Source organism: Rutidosis leptorrhynchoides, chromosome 4 (assembly GCF_046630445.1).
Source record: "Rutidosis leptorrhynchoides isolate AG116_Rl617_1_P2 chromosome 4, CSIRO_AGI_Rlap_v1, whole genome shotgun sequence".
Classification (NCBI taxonomy): domain Eukaryota; kingdom Viridiplantae; phylum Streptophyta; class Magnoliopsida; order Asterales; family Asteraceae; genus Rutidosis; species Rutidosis leptorrhynchoides.
This window is the reverse complement of record NC_092336.1, coordinates 346,397,514-346,411,918: the sequence shown is the minus strand read 5'-3', so window position 1 is coordinate 346,411,918 and position 14,405 is coordinate 346,397,514. Positions and strand designations below refer to the sequence as shown.

Below are 14,405 nucleotides of genomic sequence, written 5' to 3'. Positions count from 1 at the left end.
ATAAATATGTAAAATAAGATATCAAATAAGTAAGTGTAATTAAAAATGAATCTATATACAAATATATATAAATTTTATGTATAATTATTCAACAAACGTTATTATATAATATAGTATATAATTATTAAATATTATATAGTTAATAATATATTAGTAACAAGATAAAATATAGTTGTTATAGTAATATTATTATTTTTTTCATCATTATTATTAATACAAATATTAATATTGATACTTAATATCAGTGTTAGTTATATTATTATAGATAAAATATAGATATGAAATTTAATGCATTTATTTTATCATCTTTACTAATATTATTATTAGTATTATTACTCTCATTACTGTTATTAACATTAGTATTAATATTAATATTAACATCGTCATTATTAATATTATTATTTTATATATATAAATATAAAAAGTGATACATGTAACTTGTGTATCATAATTGTTACTTGTATTATTAGGTATTATTATTATCTCCATCACTAAGAATCATTATTGATATTATCATTATCATTAATTATGTTATTAGAAAATAATACAAACTATTTTTATTTTTTTATTTTATCATTTATAAAATTGTATATTCTATTATTATTAGTGTTTTTATTTTCCTATCTGTATTATTAATTAATATAAACATTATTAATTAATATTATTATTAATATTAATATACACTTATTAATTATTAACAATAATTCTATAAAATTTATATAAAAGAATTACCAAATCTGTTGAGGATAGCTGTCATATGATACGTAAGTTGTTTCCTTTTCGTTTATCCAGTACAATCCAAGATTTCCAAATCACAGAACAATCCAAAGGCAGTTAGAATCGTACACAGCTTTTCATTTTTTTATTTTCTATTTCTGTCCTAATATCAAAACCTGTCAATTCAATTTGGCTATACACTGAATGGATTATTCGATGAATTGGATTTTGTCATTCAGTTCCTGTATTACCATTATCAAATAAAGCCTTTACAGTCAGTATCATATGGAAATTTTCAAAGAAAACCTCAAGGAAAAACCCGTCGATCCCCTGTCTTCACCTCAATTTTCAAAACACTTGCTCTCTTAACGAGTTACAAATTATATAAATACAGTTCTGTTTTAAATCGTTCGTTTAAACTTTCTGGAAGGTATCAAATCCAAATTTTTAGTAACGAGCAAGAATTTTGGAAGTCAAAGTATAATCCTAAAAAGTCAAAGATTGTTCTTCATTCAAATTCGAAGTTTATGTTTTGATTTAAATCAAATTGAGGATCCCTAAAGTTTCTATGAGGGATTTAAAATATTTTTCATGTTATAATCGTTAACTAAAAGTGGCTAGATTTCAAAAATTGGTTTTGAGTTCATGAGTTCTTCAAACGAACTGTTACAGCAAGTTTATTTTTTTTTTTGTGTTTATTTTTGTTGTCTGTTGAACAAGCGTATTCGAAACAGGTTAGTTATAACTAATTTTCAATCTTAGTTAAAACCTCAACTCAATACTTTGATGGTGATTTGTTCCTGGTCGATATCTCTTATGAGGAAGACGAAAATGAAATAAATAAATTACGGGTTAAATAGTATCGGGTTCTGTATATTTCGAAAAATGGGCAACAGCCCAGCTGGTTTGATGTAATGACGGGTGTTCGAGAGGTTGGGGGTTCGAGTCTCGGCGTGAGCAGCTATTTTTTCTTTTAAAGCTTGTTGAGGTAGCTTTCAAGATTAATATTTTTATTATTGTTATTATTCGTTTTATTATTATGATTGATATAATTATTGTTATAACTAATTGCTATTACTAGTATTATTAGTTAATGCTAAAATTATCATTATTATTAACTTAGTTATAATTAATAGAATAAGTATTATTATTATTATTATTATTATTATTATTATTATTATTATTATTATTATTATTATTATTATTATTATTATTATTATTATTAATATTATTATTATTGTCACTAAAATAGCTAAAATTATTGGTATCATTAAATATTAAGTATTATTATCGAAATAATTATTACCATTATTACTAAATTTTTCATTCTATTAAAAACTACTATAATTATCAATATTATGAGATTTATTATCAAAACCATCATTAATGGTAAAGAGTAATATCTTTATAGTTATTATTATACCGTTATATTTATCACTAAGATTATTAACACTATTATTGTTATTAGTAATATTAGGTATCATCAATATTATCATTTTAACATTACAAATATTATTTTAGCATTACTACAATTATTATTTTAACAAACAAATGAAATATATACATATAAAATATGTGATACATATAACATAACAAAAGTTATATTTTTATATAGAAATAATGAAATATATAAATTAATAATATAAAAATTATATCACTAATAATATATATATTTGTTCGATTACAAGTATATGTTTTAATATATATACAAATGATATAGGTTCGTGAATCCGAGGCCAACCCTGTATTGTTCAATATAGTCATATGTATTTTTACTACAAAATACATTAGGTGAGTTTCATTTGCCTTTTTACCCTTTTATATTTTTGGGCTGAGAATACATGCGCTGCTTTTATAATTGTTTTACGAAATAGACACAAGTACTTAAAACTACATTCTATGGCTGGATTATTAAACCGAATATGCCCCTTTTTAGTCTGGTAATCTAAGAATTAGGGAACAGACACCCTAATTGATGCGAACTCTAAAGATAGATCTATCGGGCCCAACAAGCCCCATCCAAAGTACTGGATGCTTTAGTACTTCGAAATTTATATCATGTTCGAAGGAGGATCCCGGAATGATGGGGATATTCTTATATGCATATTGTGAATGTCGATTACCAGGTGTTCAATCCATATGAATAATTATTTTTGTCTCTATGCATGGGACGTATATTTATGAGAACTGAAAATGAAATCTTGTGGTCTATTAAAATGATGGAAATGATTATTTATGTAAACTAATGAACTCACCAACCTTTTTGGTTGACACTTGAAAGCATGTTTATTCTCAGGTACGAAAGAAATCTTCCGCTGTGCATTTGCTCATTTTAGAGATATTACTTGGAGTCATTCATGACATATTTCAATAGACGTTGCATTAGAGTCGTTGCGTTCATCAAGATTACTATTAAGTCAATTTTAGTTAGATTTATTATGAAATGATATGCATGTCGTCAACTTTCGATGTAATGAAATATTGTCTTTTCAAAAACGAATGCAATGTTTGTAAAATGTATCATATAGAGGTCAAGTACCTCGCGATGTAATCAACTGTTGTGAATCGTTTATAATCGATATGGACTTCATCCGGAAGGATTAGGACGGGGTCCTTTCATAACATACTCAAATAACTGTTGGGGATTTTTTTTTTGAGTCTGCTAACAATGACCTCAACGTCTGAAATAACTTGCGAGCACATAATAGAGGTTTCATCTTTTTTCATTCTATATCTATGCCTTTTATCCAATAGATGTGTTGGTATTATGTCTGATGTGGTAGCGTGAGGGTACGAAATAGTATTATTTTTAATACAAAATACTACAAAATATGACACAAGTTTTATTAATTTACGGATGGGATATACCTAAACCTTGCTACAACACTATAGGCAGTGTACCTAATCGTAGAGTAGTGTAGTTTTTAGTAAGTCCGGTTCGTTCCACAGGGAGCTGGTGATACTTACTATATTTTTAACTATATTTATACAAAATATATATAATTATATAAGTAGTAATATTATTATAAAAGGGGGGTTTTACCGTTTAATGACCGGTTTGTCGATTCTATATTTTAAGCGTAAAGATAAATGACGATAATTAAAGTGCGTAAAATAATGACAATAAATAAAATGACAGTAAATAAAATTGCGAGTAATAAAATGACAGTAAATAAAGATACGATGAGAAATATAATAAAAGAATTATGCTTATTTAAACTTCCGTAATCATGTTGTTTGACGTGTTGATTTTAATTTATTACCATGGGTTAATTGTCCTTTATCCTGGTTTATTTGATACGTCTATCTGGTTTTTGTCCATAATAGTCCATCGGTCATAAATATAAAGTGCGAGTATCCTCGTCAAATTACCCTTATACCCGAAGTCAAATATTCCAACTGATTAAGGATTTAAACTGTGACGCAGTTATCACTTCTGTCAACAATTACACCAGTTATCACTGTATGTAATCCACCCCTGTTTTAATTAGTTTATGAATATTAATTCATCCACTTGATCAGAATGAATAATCAATTACCCAACCCAATTGATTAATTAAATGATTATAACAGATTCCATATGAACATCACTAAATAGGACAACCATAATCATTATTAATTATTAGGTTAATTAATTTGAAGATAGGTTCGACAGACTCCAATGAGTTGTCACTCAATTAGACAATACCCCCCATCTATTAATAGTCAATAGTCCAATTTCCACAAGTGTCGGTCTTTTGCCCAAACCGTAATTATGGTACAAAGCCCAATTACCCAATTTTAGTAATTAGCCCAACATCATGATTACTTCGTTTTAAATAAGCATAATAATAACTTAGCTACGAGACATTAATATAAAAAGGTTGAACATAACTTACAATGATTAAAAATAGTGTAGCGTTACACGGACAGAATTTCGACTTACACACTCAAACGATCTCTATCATAAATCTTATTATTATCATAATTTAAAATTAAAATTAAGATTATTGTTATATCTTATTAAGTTAACATTATGATAGAGATATAGAATATAGATATTGATAATTGATATAGATATTTGATAGATGATCGAAAAAGGGATAGAAAATATGATCGAAGAAAGTCTCCTGGTTTTGATCGTAAATCATCGCTTTTATAGCGAAATTAAAATTGAAATTTTCATTTACGACCCCTGAACTATGCTCAATTAACAACTTTTTATTATTTAATATTATTCTTATTATGAATTATTTAATTATTATATTTTATTCTTGTGCATAGTTGACTCGTAATTTTTACACCGTTGCGTCGAGCGCTGAAAGTTGGTTCATGCCTCGGTTCCGGATTTTCGAACGCCCTTTCGTACAATTTTATATCGTGTACTTTGCGTTTTGTAACTTGTACTCTTGTCATTTTTAGACGTTCTTCATCAATAATTTGAACCTTTTTGATTGTATCTTGTACTTTTGAGCTTTTTGGACCTTTGCGTCTTCAAATCTTCGTTTTCGCCTTTTGTCTTCGCACTTATTTAAAATAAACGAATATTACTTGAAAATGGAACAATTGCAACTAAAATCTTGTCTTTCTTGGGGGATTTTGCTATGAAATATATGTTCCTTTTTAGCCTTATCAATATCCCCACACTTGAGCGTTGCTTGTCCTCAAGCAATACAGTCTTGAAATAATATAATACATCACACGAATGACTTCTTTATTCTTCACACTTTGTACATCAATGATTTTGATAGAGCGGTATAAACAATGATATTAACAATAGAACCATGGTTAAAGGTGGGTGTGTCATCCACAGTTGCCTTGGGTTTAGGTCAACGACACTTGCAATCAAATAGCCGATTTACTTTCGGTTTCCAAAGCAAAGTGCACATTTGAAAGGCGGTTTACAGTCCCACATGACTATGAAAATGTAGATCCTTAAGGAAATTGGATCTTTATGAAAACATTTGATCTTTTGAAAATTCAAGCAAGATTTTACTCTAGACAAGTTTTCTGATTTGATCCATCATCGGTGTTGTAAAATATATTTGTGGATCAATATTTTGGCTAAAAACTTTTAGGTTCGTGTAATCCACTGCTATCCCGGTATCGAATAGCACACATCCAGTTTACTTGTTCCGTATATTACCTTTCGGTAAACTACCGTCCGGTTGTAAAGGAAAGCGATGAACAAGAAACTGTTAAGGCAATGTCCCGTGACATGCATTTGATTATGGTCTAAAAACATGTCGGATGCTAGTACTATCCTTGGTAGGAGCAATAGTAAAGATCATCCTATGATTTTTCGGTCTGGCACAAGGTCCTGTCTCCGACCATGCTATGCAACCACCGTTCTTACGGTTGACACCCGATTCGGTTCAGGTGACCTAATGAATTCTGTTGAATTCCCAGGATTTTACGTTCAATGGTAATGAACGCATTGAAAATGGATTTTCAGAAAACAAATCGGTTTTAATTTTGATCAAAATATTTTCTCGTTCAAGCTCGAGTTTAGATATCATTGAATTCCATGAGTTTGAATTCTCAATCTTTAAGGTCAATCTCTAGGATTGAGTATTATCAGTCTTAAAAGCTGATTTTTAATCTTTAAGGAGATTATCCTTTCTGGGGATTTAATTCATTAGTCTTATCAAGCTAATTTGCACGGTGCCCCCCCATTGTACGAGATAAATCCTTCTCATGGTTAGGATAAATCTGACCACTTGGCGACCCTGTTTGATGCTGAGGTCCGTGGATTTCCTGCTGATTTTAGAGATGACTTTTCTAGATTTTTCGTCAACCTACAGCTGGTCTGGACGACAACTTCTTGACCTAAATCAAGAAGCGCGTGTCTTTTTCGGAAGACTTTACTTCCTTTTAATGATGGAATTGATTCATCGTGTAGATCCATCTTTCTTTCAAATATATTACAGTAAACCGGGTAAAACTGATTAGTATCATCCAAAACAAAAGTACCTGCAATAATCTTGTACAAAGATATGTGATAGATAGTTTTTAATTGAATAACTTGGTACATTCTCCCCACACTTAGTTTCTTTCTTTGCCTTTTTATTCTCTTCTATCCCATTTTAAATGAATTCAAGCGTTTTGGGTTGTTTCTCAATTTATGTCCTTTCCGATGTAACGATAATTTCGGTATTATCACCTAGTTTTCACCGTTCATAAATATGTATAAACATGATTTTGACTTCATTTAATTGAAAATTTTTCAAATTTTCACAAAATTTGGCAAATAAACCAAGTATAAACCTGAGAGAATTTATAACCCTTCCCCACACTTAAGATCATGCAATGCCCTCATTTGCATGAAATCAGACTATAATTTAAATTCATGAGGGTGATTAGCGTAGAAAAGTGATTAAAAATACCGAGTTTGTAATTACAAAGCTCGTCGAATGATAGATGGCGCCTCATCGTTCATTCCTTCATTTGTTATATCATATTTGTTGTTTTGCGTCTTGTCGTCAAAATTAGTACCTTTTGCTGAACTTTAATGACAGTCTTTGAAAGTGCGTTGTTTTACCCTGTTTTGTACATAAGATAAAATACAAACATATATATATATATATATATTTTTGAAGTTTGGTTTATAACCCCACTTTTCAAAAATTTATAAAGTATAATATTTTTGGCATACTTTAAATCAATAAAATTAAAAATAATGATAACAAAATTTGTCGCCCCGCCCTCGGGTAAAGTAATTTCGGCTTAATGACCTAGTCTTCAACTCACGACGAATTTTAGAAATCATTTTTTTCAACTTAATGAATTAAAGTAAATTTTGTTTTTAAAATTCACACAAAACTTAAATTTAAAAAGCATATTAATTTCATATAAAACCTACAAAATAAAAAAAAAAATCAGAATGGGGGGAGAAAACTAGTTCTTTAGTGTCTGCTAGCGGAAAAGACCAATCGGATTCCATTCTCGGAACTACACGAGAACAGAACAAATAACTTTAGACAGCATTATCTTTTTAGAACATTCGAATCTCCCCACACTTAGGTAGCTGTGGTGTTGAAATTGTGATTAACTTCATTGTCAATTTCTCTTGGTCCATAATCAACTTGCCTATCTGTGACTTTTTCTTTAAGCCAGTGCCCGGCTTCTTCCGTAATATCCCATAATTCAACTAGCTTCGCCCTTTCTTTAGGCGACAGATTGGATACTAACCGGTTACATAACTTAAAGTTCCCCTTACTTCTAGCATCAATAGCCCGTTTAAAAAGTTTCTTCATTGAACTGTTAATAATGGGGTCATTTAATTTCGTATCAATAACGGGGTTCTTTGTTATCATGTCATCATTAGGTGTTACTTCATTTTCCCCACACTTAGGCGTTTTATTATTATTAAGCACTACCGTTGGAGTTGGTAAAACAACATGGTTCTTACCAATCATTTTTTCTGGTTCAACGGTTTTGGTTGGTGGAGATTTAGACTTTCGAATCATAAAGGTGATAGATTTGTCACCACTTTTAAGTGTCATTCTTCCATTTCCTACATCAAATAACGCCTTGGTGGACGCTAAGAATGGCCGACCTAAAATTAGAGGAATGTTTGGGTCCTCTTCTATGTCAATGACAATGAATTCGACTAGAAAGGTTAAATTGCCTACTTGAATGGGTAGGTTGTCAGCAATTCCAACTGGGTGCTTAATGGTTTGATCAACGAGTCGAACACTCATATCCGTTGGACTTAACTTACCTACACCTAATCTTTTATATAATGAAAGAGGCATAACACTCACACTTGCACCTAAATCTGCTAGTGCATCATACATGACACAATCACTAAGTAGACAAGGAACAATAAATTCACCCGGATCACCTACCCTAGGTGGAGGTTTTGGTGGAACTGTCTTCACCGGGTTTACTTCTACGGTTTTTGTTTCTTGCACTTTCTTATTCTTTTTCTTCTTCTTCTTTCCAGAGGTATCACAATCTTTATTACCTATCACTTGCTCATACTCAACTCCTTTTCTTGGAAACGGGATGGGTGGTCTGTATGGTGCCACCACTAGCTTTACATACTCGGGTGGTGGTGGTGGTGTAACTTCTTCATTGTTACTTACATCTAAAACCTTCCCATCTTCTGATGCTGGTTTTTCAGAATTTGTTGAAACCATATTAACATTTTCATTCCGAGGATTTACTTCAGTATTACTCGGTAGCTTTCCTTGTTCCCTCTCACTCATCATGCTAGCAAGAGTACCTACGTGTTTTTCTAGATTCAAAATGGAAGCTTGTTGAGTTCTTAATGACTGATCAAACCTCTCGTTCGTTTGGGTTTGAGTTTCAATAAATTGTGTTTGAGATTCAACTAGCTTGAATACCACGTCTTCCATATTTGACTTTTTCTCTTCAGTTTGTTGTTGTGGTTTATATAAGCCAGGTCTTTGTTGATTGAAAGTGTTGTTTTGAGTTGGTTGGTTATTCGGACCTTGTTGGTTATACCAGTTATTTTCGGGTCCTTTTGGATTGTAAAGAATGTTTTGATTTCGATTGAAGTTTAGCTTTGGCGGTTGATAATTATTTTGATAATTATTTCCCGGCCTTTGGTTCATATAGAAAACATTCTCTCGTTGTTCCATGGTTGGTTCAATGTGACAATCTTTCAATAAGTGTGGTCCACCGCATAGCTCACAACTGATTCGTATTGCGTGAATATCTTTATTCATCTTTTCCATTCTTCTTTCGAAAGCATCTATTTTTGCGGAAACGGAATCAAAGTCATGGCTAGAATCGGCTCTAGCCGCTTTAGATGATCGAAAGATATCTTTTTCTTGGTGCCACTCATGAGAGTGGGATGCTGTGTTATCAATGATCTTGTAAGCTTCAGTTGCGGTTTTCTTCATAATGGAACCACCAGCTGTTATGTCGATGTCTTTTCGTGTAGCAACGTTGACACCTTGGTAGAATATTTGTACTATTTGGTAAGTGTCTAAACCGTGTTGAGGACATCCTCTCAACATCCTTCCGAATCTTGTCCACGCCTCATATAATGTTTCATTTGGCTTTTGCGCGAACGTAACAATTTCTCCTTGAAGTCTCACGGCTTTGGATGCCGGAAAGAATTGTTTAAGAAATTTTTCAACTAAAACATCCCATGTGTCAATCGCCCCTTCAGGTAACGATTCTAACCAATCTTTGGCTTCTCCCTTTAAAGTCCAGGGAAACAACATGAGATAGATCTGCTCATTTTCCACTTCTCGGATTTTGAATAGTGTACAAATTCTTTTAAACGTACGAAGGTGTTCGTTTGGATCTTCATTCGGCGCACCACTATATTGGCACTGATTAGTTACCATGTGTAGAATTTGTCCTTTGATTTCATAATCTGGAGCATTAACTTCTGGCTTAATAATGGCGTGATCTTGGCCCGTGCGCTTAGCTCTCATTCGTTCTTCCATACTTAGAGGTTCTAGATTTTCCATGATTGGATTTGTTGTATCCGAATCACTAGAGGATTCTGATTTAACGGTTTGGGGTTCAGGATCTTGGAATTGTCCTTGAATATCTTCCGGGTTCTTAGTTGTGAAATCGGGTTCAAAAGATGGATTATCGGAAATTTGAATTGGAGTACTTGGTCGACTAGATGACGATTCTAAAGAAAAATCAACGGCGGCGATATTTGCTAGATGTCTTGATCGAGTTACAGGTGGTGAACGTATGAAATGTGGTGAACGTCTTGCTCGGTGCATTCACTGAATATCCTATTAGTTTTTAAAAAGGAAAGAAAAATTATATAAGTTATCCAATCAATAGACTTTTCTGATTTTGCCCACGTTTCGAATAGCCAAAAGATGCAGCAGAGGGGCAGGATTCGTTTGGTCTCAATATAATTGAGTACTGTTTGGCTCCAATAACCCGATCCACGTACAAATCCAACTATTACTACGAACCAGAAAATTTTGATGTCTATCAATTTAACCACTTCAAATAAATTTCCGTAATTTTAAGAAATTTAGAGAAGAAGTAGAAAAAAAATCTAAGTCCTAAAAACTAGAATGGCGAGAAATAAGAGAGAAAAAGAGTGCGCGTCGAAAAGTGTCGAAAAATGAAAAAGACGAAGAGTGGTTTGTAAACACGCGGTTAATCCAACCTTATAACTATCACTATCTTAAAATTAAAACTACAAATAGAGATTACTAATTGGAATTGTAATTGATACATAGGTAAAAAGCGTCGAAAAATACGAAATAAGAAAATAGCACGAAAAATGGCGTCGCAAAATTTTAAGGCACCTAAATCTTAGTCTAAAGAAAAAGCACTTAAGGAATTTTACGGCAAAACTAAAAATTCTAGAAGTAAAAATAACTATGGCAAAACTAAACTTAATACTAAAAGTTGCGAATATAGTCTAAAAATCTAAAGGTAATAAAACTAAAAAAAAAAATTTTTTATAGACAAAATCTTAAAAATATATTTTTTTTTATAATTTTTTTTTTTTTTTAGGTTTTTTTTTTTTTTTTTTTTATATTTTTGCAAATATAAATTAAAAATATAGCGTTTTAGTGCTCCCCGGCAGCGGCGCCAAAAACTTGATGTGGTAGCGTGAGGGTACGAAATAGTATTATTTTTAATACAAAATACTACAAAATATGACACAAGTTTTATTAATTTACGGATGGGATATACCTAAACCTTGCTACAACACTATAGGCAGTGTACCTAATCGTAGAGTAGTGTAGTTTTTAGTAAGTCCGGTTCGTTCCACAGGGAGCTGGTGATACTTACTATATTTTTAACTATATTTATACAAAATATATATAATTATATAAGTAGTAATATTATTATAAAAGGGAGGTTTTACCGTTTAATGACCGGTTTGTCGATTCTATATTTTAAGCGTAAAGATAAATGACGATAATTAAAGTGCGTAAAATAATGACAATAAATAAAATGACAGTAAATAAAATTGCGAGTAATAAAATGACAGTAAATAAAGATACGATGAGAAATATAATAAAAGAATTATGCTTATTTAAACTTCCGTAATCATGTTGTTTGACGTGTTGATTTTAATTTATTACCATGGGTTAATTGTCCTTTGTCCTGGTTTATTTGATACGTCTATCTGGTTTTTGTCCATAATAGTCCATCGGTCATAAATATAAAGTGCGAGTATCCTCGTCAAATTACCCTTATACCCGAAGTCAAATATTCCAACTGATTAAGGATTTAAACTGTGACGCAGTTATCACTTCTGTCAACAATTACACCAGTTATCACTGTATGTAATCCACCCCTGTTTTAATTAGTTTATGAATATTAATTCATCCACTTGATCAGAATGAATAATCAATTACCCAACCCAATTGATTAATTAAATGATTATAACAGATTCCATATGAACATCACTAAATAGGACAACCATAATCATTATTAATTATTAGGTTAATTAATTTGAAGATAGGTTCGACAGACTCCAATGAGTTGTCACTCAATTAGACAATACCCCCCATCTATTAATAGTCAATAGTCCAATTTCCACAAGTGTCGGTCTTTTGCCCAAACCTTAATTATGGTACAAAGTCCAATTACCCAATTTTAGTAATTAGCCCAACATCATGATTACTTCGTTTTAAATAAGCATAATAATAACTTAGCTACGAGACATTAATATAAAAAGGTTGAACATAACTTACAATGATTAAAAATAGCGTAGCGTTACACGGACAGAATTTCGACTTACACACTCAAACGATCTCTATCATAAATCTTATTATTATCATAATTTAAAATTAAAATTAAGATTATTGTTATATCTTATTAAGTTAACATTATGATAGAGATATAGAATATAGATATTGATAATTGATATAGATATTTGATAGATGATCGAAAAAGGGATATAAAATATGATCGAAGAAAGTCTCCTGGTTTTGATCGTAAATCATCGCTTTTATAGCGAAATTAAAATTGAAATTTTCATTTACGACCCCTGAACTATGCTCAATTAACAACTTTTTATTATTTAATATTATTCTTATTATGAATTATTTAAATATTATATTTTATTCTTGTGCATAGTTGACTCGTAATTTTTACACCGTTGCGTCGAGCGCTGAAAGTTGGTTCATGCCTCGGTTCCGGATTTTCGAACGCCCTTTCGTACAATTTTATATCGTGTACTTTGCGTTTTGTAACTTGTACTCTTGTCATTTTTAGACGTTCTTCATCAATAATTTGAACATTTTTGATTGTATCTTGTACTTTTGAGCTTTTTGGACCTTTGCGTCTTCAAATCTTCGTTTTCGCCTTTTGTCTTCGCACTTATTTAAAATAAACGAATATTACTTGAAAATGGAACAATTGCAACTAAAATCTTGTCTTTCTTGGGGGATTTTGCTATGAAATATATGTTCTTTTTTAGCCTTATCAATGTCCCTTCTCCATCTCCTCTTGATATATGTTTCTGGATTTTCCTCGATACAGTTATTGTTAAACACACCGAAAATATGACGACACAACCAACCATGGCGACCAAAATGATTACAGCTACATACAATGTTACCATCCTTGTTAAGAACAACCTGCATGAAAATAATACCATAAAACAGAATGCTACTCATTTAATATCTCAATTATAGGGTGACTAGTAGTTAATATAAAATTAATAACCACATTGTTGAACGCATAAGAATACCTGATGTCGAGAAACAACGTCAGTTTTCATGTTAACATATTGAATCGCGTACACTTCAGCAACATCATTAGATGAAACCACCTTGTCTATTGCATACAAACAACCTATGAGATAAATCACCATTTGCTTTATGTTTAGCCTTGTACTTTATTACAGAGAAACCAGCTTTTTCAGCATAAATCTGATACATAATTAATGCTTCATCAAGTGAATCGAACATGGTTCCTACAATCGGTTTGTGAATTGCTTGAACTTCGGGTATGAAGTATCTACTACCATTTGGAGTATAGAATGGAACACTTGAACTAGATGCACCTATTAACATAAGAGTGAAAAGAAAAAGAGGATCATACACAAATCTTAAACAAAAAAATTTCTGTCACATTCGACTAAGAACATAAAAAAATTTAGACTTATAATTTGAATTGGAACAGAATTATCTTTTTATCAACTGGAGAAAAAAATGGTAACTACAATACGATTTGATATACTGAACAAGAATATCAAACATGATGTAATACGATTAAAATTCGACTAATACAATTAATAAGATCAGACACAGACTAATCGACCAATCTGTTAAAAATTCGATTAATACGATTAAAATTACCTTCAATTCGATTAGAGCTCATAAATTCATGAATAACATTAGATGGTTCGACATCCAGAGAGTCAAAAATCACTTATTCTTGACATTCCCCAAGTATCATATCACGGCTTTCAGATTGCAACTCAACATCGTCATCCATTTGTTATTCCTCCGTAATACAAAAAAAAAAAAAAAAAAAATTCAATTGAGAAACAAATCGATGGATGTGAAGATGAACCGGAAGTATATTGTTGAATTTGAATTAGGATATGGAGGTTAATGGTGTCCATGATGAATAACTGCAATCCTAAAAAAACGTTTGATAACCGCTATATTATATGTAATTTATATTTGACTTTTTATTTAATAAATAATAAATAATTAACGAAAATCGGTGTTTAATATGTAAATTAAGTTTTTACCCTCAATTATATTGGTTCTTTCGGTTCTTCC

At 31.1% G+C, this 14,405-nt stretch overlaps 1 long non-coding RNA gene across 1 annotated transcript; it reads right to left on the bottom strand.

The window, feature by feature from the left end:
• Positions 1–13,118: 13,118 nt before the first annotated feature.
• On the bottom strand, positions 13,119–14,124 carry LOC139839661 (uncharacterized). The gene is made up of 3 exons (XR_011757021.1): positions 13,974–14,124; positions 13,364–13,678; positions 13,119–13,250 (listed from the first exon to the last, which is right to left on the bottom strand). It is a non-coding gene; the product is annotated as an uncharacterized lncRNA (long non-coding RNA).
• Between the last annotated feature and the right edge of the window lie 281 nt (positions 14,125–14,405).